This window comes from Lissotriton helveticus, chromosome 7 (assembly GCF_964261635.1).
Source record: "Lissotriton helveticus chromosome 7, aLisHel1.1, whole genome shotgun sequence".
Classification (NCBI taxonomy): Eukaryota; Metazoa; Chordata; class Amphibia; order Caudata; family Salamandridae; genus Lissotriton; species Lissotriton helveticus.
The window spans coordinates 608560776-608569186 of NC_136068.1; positions in this window are offsets into that span (position 1 = coordinate 608560776).

An 8411-nucleotide genomic window follows, 5' to 3' on the forward strand; every position below is an offset into this window, starting at 1 on the left:
ACTTTTGCGGTTATTTTATTTATTTTTAGAATGTTCTAAAACAAAGCATGGCTTCGCGAAATTGTCTCAAAAGAGTCCTGCCGTAATTATACAATTTGTACATACATGCCAACAGACCCGATTCAGGCGGGAGACTACTGATTTTTCAAGCCAAAAATGACTTTATTTTAGCTGTCTCCCTCCTGAAATTGTATTTTCAACAATAGAAGTCAATGGGGAATTTTCATTCTCCCGATTTTTTACTTTAAATCTCCCACGTCCCTGCCCTAAAATGTTGGCATGTATGTACAAATCAGGAAATAGCCCGGAACGTTTTACGTGGACAAAAAGGTGAAACAGCACGCAAGGTCTACGCAGAGTTCGTGGGACTGAGTATTGAGTCACGCGACTTCTAGTGTGATAGCGATGATGCCAATCGGCGTAAAATAATGAAATTGGCAATAAGGACAAACGTAGCAGTACATCTCTCCCATCTTAGTTAATTGATTATTAAGAAACAGCATTTTAAAATATCTTTCAGGGTAAAGACACATGCTGAAGATACCTTTATATGCTAAGCAATTTTTAGGGACTATAGCAGTAAGATATTTCTGGTGGTTAAAGCCGTTCTGTGTTTTTTACATTCACAGTTTTGACTCCTAAAGTAGCATAGTGTGTTAATGTGCCTGCTGCAAAGCAAATTGTGCAAAATGCAGATTGCAGAATTGTATTTTAGGTAAATAGGTAAGTGGCCTATTGCGTTTGACACTGAGATCAGTTTGTTACTTCCAGTTCATAAGTTGCATTCTTTATAAATCAGCACAATATCTATATAACAGCATCAAGGAGTTTCATGCAAACTGCAGGTCTAAGGCACTTTGAACTTTTTATGCGTTTGATTCTGTATGAATTGGAACAAATTCTATTTATTCATCTGTTTAATGTGGAAGTTTGGCGCAAAAGCTATGGATGTCGGGGCGAGCGAAATGAGGTGTATTTATGTTCGGGGCAATTTTAGAGAGTTCTAAGCCCTTGGTACATTTTCTGTCCTAGTTAGTTTTATGAGTCAGTCCATCAGTAGCGCAATACTGTGTTGCTCCAGCATTTTTACCCTTGCTGATGTCGGTTCACTAGAGCGGCTATTTTGTGGACTGCGTACTTTAAAGTTTTCATTAATGCGATGTGCTGACCGTCCTGTGGCTATTTCAGGACAGCTGATTCTATGTCAGGACCAGAGGTTTCAATTATGCTTCTTTTACTTTACTGCAAAAGCACAGCAGCCAATCATGGTTCAAAAAAACACAAGACAAACTTCCTTTCCCATGAAATGTCCTATGATAATATCACCATTTCCACCAATCAGGGCCTTGAAAGGCCTATAAGGCCTGCTTTCCCCATTGTCCTTCCTCTTTCTTTAGTGCTCCCGCATTTGTCCTATAGGTGTTGGCCTTGTTGGCTGAAGTAAGTGTTCTCATCGCAAATTGTGTCAGGTTTCTGTAAAGTTTTATTATTTCTTTTTTAAGTGGACGTAAGTTTGCTACTGGCATTGAGTCAATGTCTGGATGCTGTGTGTAGGCCGCTAGGACTGGCCAAGTGACTCCGTCTCTTCTGAACGGACCAAGTCTCACTTTGTCTTTTGTGTGTGGGAAGGTGATTTAAACCAGTTTATATGCTCCTGGTAGGTGAGCAGAACTTTAGTGTCCTCATATGGACAGTATTCATCTGGTGTTTCATCTTCAGTGTAAGAATGAAATGTATTTGTGCGTCCATCTGCTGATGAGAATTTAACCCATGAATAGAATACCTTTGTTCTGTATGACTTGTGTGCCTCAATCACAAATGTTACTGTCCCACCCCTAGCAATGACCTCATAATCTGCTAGTTTTAAAGTAAGGGCACTTCTGACATTTTCTGAAATGTTCATTTCACCTTCCTGTTCTTCCTCCCTTGCTGCAGTCTCACGTTGTGCTGGCACAGCAGCGTCTTCATCAGCCATAATTGTAAAATAAGTTGTTTCAAGGAAACTGAGATAAGGTTTTATGCACAACAGGGAACTATTTGTCCTTCAAGCTTGATAAACCTACAGCCAATTATAGTGAATCAGCCACTTTAGTGGTCTGATGCTCTGTGATGACCCTCGATCACCACCATTGTGTACTGACTTTAGTGTGCTATGTTACTTTAGCCTTAATGTAGGATGGTCTTGCATTAGAACAATCTTGCCAAAGAATAGAAGGTATGGGATGTCGAGGTGCAGAGTTGTTGGTGATGTTGCACACATGTGCTCCATAGTGGATACTGAGGGATTAAGTGCATAGTGTTATTTGAGTTAGGTGAATTATGACTTTAGCCTATTGGCTTTGACGTTGTTGGACTTGGCCCTTCTTGCGGGTTCACCCCTGAACTTTTTGCTTTTTATGTGTGACCTGGGGATGGTGATTTCTGGTTTCTGCGCACTTTCACTGTGTCCCAGTGGAAAGTGCGTGCGCACTCTGAGTGCGTGTGGTGAGATAGGCCTGCCCTCCCATAGGAATGCATGGGGAATGTATGTGTCCCTGGTAGTTCCTGATGCGTGGGTTGTGCAGGCTCGAGTCTGGTATGTGCGTACTCGTGTGATTGAATGCTGCGCAATGATGCGTGCAGCGGGTTTGTGTCTAATATGGAAGTGCCACTTCTAGAAGTGTGCCTGTCTGTGCAGTGAATGTGCTGGCTTGTGATTGGCTGGAGGTGGCTGGTGTGCCAGGCTCCATGAGTCATGATGGGTCTGCCCCGGTGGTGAGTGTTGAGATTAGCATGTGTGATGTGAGCGAGTGGTGCACCTGGGACCTGAATAGGGCTGGGCTTTCCCCACACAATGCTGGCTCCGCCCCCTGTGGTGCGTCTAATGTCCCTAGCCTGGCCAGTGAAAGGAAAGGGTGGTTGAGCACATCAAGGTGCTCCAAAACCAGCTGTGACTGGTATTTCCCCCACCCTGCACCCTGAGACAAAGGAATTCACTGTATAAAAAGAGGCTGTGTCCCCTTACAAAATGTTCTTGTTTCCAACTCGAATCTACCAGGGGCATGCTGCTGCTGGGGCCCAGGGGAAGGCTTGCCTCCCTGGGCCCTGCCCAGCCCCTGGACTGCTGATGTCCTGGACTCCTGAAGGACTTGTTGCTGAACTTTGGGGAGGCACCAGCGCCTGAGGAGCGCTTTACTTGTACTTTGCTGGCGCCTCCAGCGCCTGGAAACGCTGCATTTATCCCTGGCGCTCAGAGTGCTTTATTTCCACTATCGCGGCTGCCCACGCTGCATGTTGCCGGGTTCCTGCTGTTAACTTGACCCCCAGCGAGTGCCGACCTCGCTTTATTATTGATTTTGAGGTAGCCTACCCCTCGCAGTAACACCGAGTTCACCGCCGCTGGCCCGGGATTGGCTCGCTGGGATTGGCTGCCGGCCCAGGATTCCCCCATGACGTCATTCCCCGGGCCGCGCCGTGATTGGCTGCCGGCCCGAGGAGATATGGAAGTCCCGCCCCCGCCGCGGAGCGAGAAGAAGCAGGAAGCGGCGGGAGCCTACTCCGCGCTCCTTCATTGCCCAAGTGAAGCCGCCGCCGCCCCCCCCCCCTGGGCTCCCTAGAGCGAGGGAAAACCCCGGAGAGAGAGGAGGCCGCGACGTCGGAGAGTCCCGAGGAGCGGGAGCTCTCCAGCCCCAGCCGCCGCAAAGACCGGTGAGTGCCTTGAAGGGGAAGGGGGGCATCGGGGCACATTGCCGGTGCCCGCCCCTCCCCGCCAGTGCAAGGCCCGGAGTGTTGGGAGGCCCGTGGGGCCTCACTTGAGTTCGAGTCCCCCAGGGAGGGGCTCCAACGACAGGCCATATTTGTTGAAGAGCCCAGAGAGGCTATGGGGCATTAGTAATTCGAGCCGCATAGGCTCTTGGCGGCATATTTGTTTACGAGCCCTGAGAGGCTCCAGGGCACCACAATTGTTTCTTCAGAGCCCCGAGGCTCCCAGCCGCAGTGTTGTTTCTTGAGCCCACGAGGCTCCAACGTTGGCCCCATTGGTTCTACAGCTGTCCAACACTTAGTGGGAGTGGTCCCTGACCTGTTAGGAGTAACTTTAAGTTTAATAACAAACATTCGTTAACAAAATTATTTGTAGCACACTATCGTTTATTCACATAGTGTCAAAACGTATTTCATTGTATTTTTCATTTCACAGTTTATATACTCATATAAATAACATCTTAGCAGTGCCCACTGTACAGGGAAGGGGAAGGATTGTGCAGTGTTCAGGAAGGTGTGGGTGGGTGAAGTGACAATTCAATTGTAGATTACTTTCAACAATTGGAAATGGCTTCTCAGAGGAGCCTTGCCGGAATTAATCCAAAATCAAGTTAACATTATCGTAACATCATACTGTAACAAGTGTACCAAATCACACTGATTATGTGGATTAGTTGGTAGTCGACGTTTCGACCCTCGTTGTAGGGATGCTGCCCCTTACATGGCGGGTCTTCTTCAGGACAGTGAAAGGGGGGTGAGCAGTTCCTTATATACGGATTGCTGGGACGCTCTGAAGTTGCACGTTTTACTTTATTGACAATGGCATTCCTTGTATGAGGCAGAGAGTCTTTGGGTAAATGGCAATCTGTATCGTAGCGTACCGATCTAGGCACAGGTGTCACGTTCTGCAGATTGACTAACCTGGTTTGTTCAGATACAGCGGGAGCGATGTTGAAGTTAGTTTCTCTCCTCCCTAGATGTGTACCCCAGGTGAGTCTTAGCGGAACTTCACATGAGAGGACACCACCCAGGGAAGGGGAAAAAATGGAGAAATAAAATAGAAAAGGCTGGCAGCCATAAACCATCCACAGGGCTCGACAATAGGAGATACACCTCGTCTACGTCGGGGTACAGGTTCCTGTATGGAGACACAAAACACACAGGATTCACTCTCTGTCTCAAATACAAGGCCACCTCTACTTGTTATATACTTGAGTACCCAATATGCTTACATGTCAAAGCTCCAGCAAGCACTCCAACACATCAGGGCAAAAGTAGGAAAAAATAAAGTAAACAACAAAAAAACAGTAGGGAACTGCCCATGAACCCTAAACGGAAAAAAGATTAACGGAGTCTCTGTGGATTACCCATAGTCAATGTAAACGCTACTTATCTGAAGCGTAGTGTGTTCTTCGTGAATGCAACTCGACCAACCCCAGGTCAGCTGCAAAGTTCTTTGTGGTGAAAATCCGGTCCGTGCTACTCAACAGCTCAATGGAAAACCCAAAAGAGATCAGCAGAATCCACAATCAGGAAGTAGCGGATAAAACAAAACAAAAGTACTTTCCACACGCTAGTCCGCCACTAGCATTAGTTCCCAAAGAAAACGAGAAAGCAAGCGAGGAAAAAGGGGAGCTGGATTCAAGTCATCCACTCACCCTAAAGTCTTAATATAACAGCGCGGCTCCCAGGCGGCTCCCAGCAGGGTTTGCAGATCGGGTCACAGAGCGGCTCCCAGCTCGGTTTGCAGAGCGGGACACAGAGCGGCTTCCAAGCGGCTCCCAGCAGGGTTTGCAGATCGGGTCACAGAGCGGCTCCCAGCTTGGTTTGCAGAGCGGGACACAGAGCGGCTCCCAAGCGGCTCCAGCAGATCAAAGAAGCAGAATAACACGATGCAAGAAAAAACGCGCCCAACAAGGTTCCTAGTTCCAGAAAGTAGCTGACACAGGTGACAAGCAGCGAGGGCTTCCCCACAGACATAGTTATAGATGTGGTGAAGGACAGAGCAGAAGAAAGGGAAAACAGACTAACCACCAAGCATTCTGGGACCTGTAGTTTCCCCCCATAGGCACCTAAATTGTGACAACAGGTCCTAGTCCAATTCTGATTAGGTCGCTAAGGAAACGAGTCAGAACTCTTCGTCCCCGGCATCATTCACCTCCTGCATTTACTCGGGAGTGTGGCCAGGTCCCTTTGACTACCGGGTTGACCCCCACATTGTAGCCCAACACTTAGTGGGCAGCTGTTACGTGTAGGCCTGGCGCATTTCTTCTTTGGCTGCCTGCAGCCTGCCCTGACATTTGGGACACAGGGCGTCCTAGCCCCAGAGAGGTCAGTTGGCCTGGGGACAGATTATGAGTTTATGCTTATGTGATTTCTGCACAATTGTTCTTTGCTGCACCTCTGAATGTGTTCTTAATGCGTCATATGCTTTTCCTTACACCGCTGAATGTATGTTTTATGCATCATGTGTCTTTCCTGCACCTCTGAATGTTTTATGCATCATGTGTTTCCTTCCCTACACCTCTGAATGTTGTGATGCATCATGTGTAATATTCCTATGCCTATACCCCTAAATGTATGGTGATACTTAGGTGGTTGTTTTCTCCTAGTACAGGTGTTGCTAGTGAGGTCCTGGTTCCCTGCGTAATATTTTCCTAAGGTGGTTAGGGTTGCGTAGGTGGTACTTACCTCTTACCAGTAGTTACTGGTTGTGTGCTCTATGTTTCATTTTTGTCCTACAGTGATTATTATTCTAAACCTAAAAGTGCATATTCCTGACAGTGGTCCATGCGGCCCTGTCCTGTACATATCCCCTGTAAATTCTGCCCGTGCCTCTGGCACATTCTAAAGTGTGTGTTTAGAAATCTAATGTGTTTTGTAATACAAAGGCTATTTTTACATATACCTTGTGTGGCGTTCCTTTTGTGGGGGGCCTTGGATGTTGTTGCTGGTGGGTGCGTGTGCAAATACTTAACTTACATTGCCCCGGGGATCAGCCTTACTGCTCGTGTCACGTTGCCTTGAGGGTGAGCAGGGGTTATCTTTGGCGTGCAACTCCCTCGCCCTGACTAGAGTGGTGGTTTCTGCCTGGCTTTGGGGCAAGCCTCAGCCAGCCGGAAATCCCATTTCTAACAGACGCCGTCTAATATCATTCTGCTTTCCAAGTAGTAGAGGCCTATGCTTGAGCAACTCCATATTCTAAACTGCAGCCATCTTCTGAGCCTCTGTAGGTGAGAGATTATATTTTAGATTACATGTGTTGTTCACCAGTACTGAACCAGACAGGACCGGTTCTTATCAAGAAGAATGTACTCTCTTCGTGCAGAGTCATAGCAAAACGCTTGGCCAGCTGCTTGTTGTGCTCTTGGTACGAGGTGGTACAGGAATCCAATGAGAACTGTAGGCGGAGTTAGCTAGAAACTTCAATGGAGAGCTGCATTCTATATTAGAGAAAGGGGGTCCAAGAAAGGGTGAGATGCTGAGATGCTGGTCTGGTGGTTTGGCGGTCTGGTGATACATCACGGTGCAGACGTGCAGTCGTGTTTGTGGAACAGAGAGTCCTGACCCAACGAGAGAGGGAAAGAGAGCCGGACCCTTCTTCAGATAACAAGATGCTTAAGATCATGGTGAGGTGTTCCATATTTATCTAACTATGCTTTTATTTTCAGTTTCTACGTATATGTATGTGTTGGTGATTGCTACAAATGTTTACTGTGTTCCTCTTCCTTGTCATTCTATTATCATGTACTAAAGAAACCCAAGAGCATATCATTTGTTTGTATTCCTTGTGAGGGAAGGTCGGGACCCTTTTTTACCAAGTACTTACAGAGGGATGGGCGATTCCACTCTAATGGGTAATTGTTGATACGGAAGGGAAATTGCCTCCCAGCAGGGATGTCTAAATTCTAATTATTCTATCCGATACATTGCTAGGAGGAGCATGCGTTGTGTACCCTCTCAGATGGGTAGGTGTTGTGATTTGCTGTATACCCTCTCGGATGGGGAGGTGTTGTGACTTGTTATTTGCGAGCTCCTCTGCAATGGTCTTCTATGTTGTCAGTGTTTATTCCTTTCTTGGGTAAGTATTGTGAAATGTGGTGTCTTTCTGGATCCTGAGAAAGGATGTGGTAAGTAATGGCCTGGTGACTGACAGAAGCACCAAAACATACAGAGAAGTAGGTAATTACACAAATACATAGGATAGGCCTACTCAGCTGTGGTGGATTGTTCCCTTCCCACGCCAGTCGTCTCTGGGTAAATGTGAGTAGGGGTCTCTGAGAACAGCATGACTGAACTACTCATATTTGATCATTAAATAAGTACCAAATCAACGCTGGCGGCGCCATGTCGTGTAGTTCTTATAAACCTTTTAGGATCTAAACGTTTAGACAATGTAGAGTCTGCGATTGGTGTCCAGACTGATTCCAGACACCCACACCGGGTATGTTTGCCTGTATATCAGCTAGCTCACAGTGCCACTAGAAACCCCTCTTACCAAGGAGAGAATAGTTCTGGGCAATTATCGAACATGACAACTCTGTCCCATCGGGGTTTGTGGAAACAGTACATTACTTTTCGCGGAGCACTTGTGCTTACTTTGTCTCAGAGGAATACACAGAATAAATGGTGGGGAGTTTTTTCAATAAGCATCTATTGAACCAGCGTCA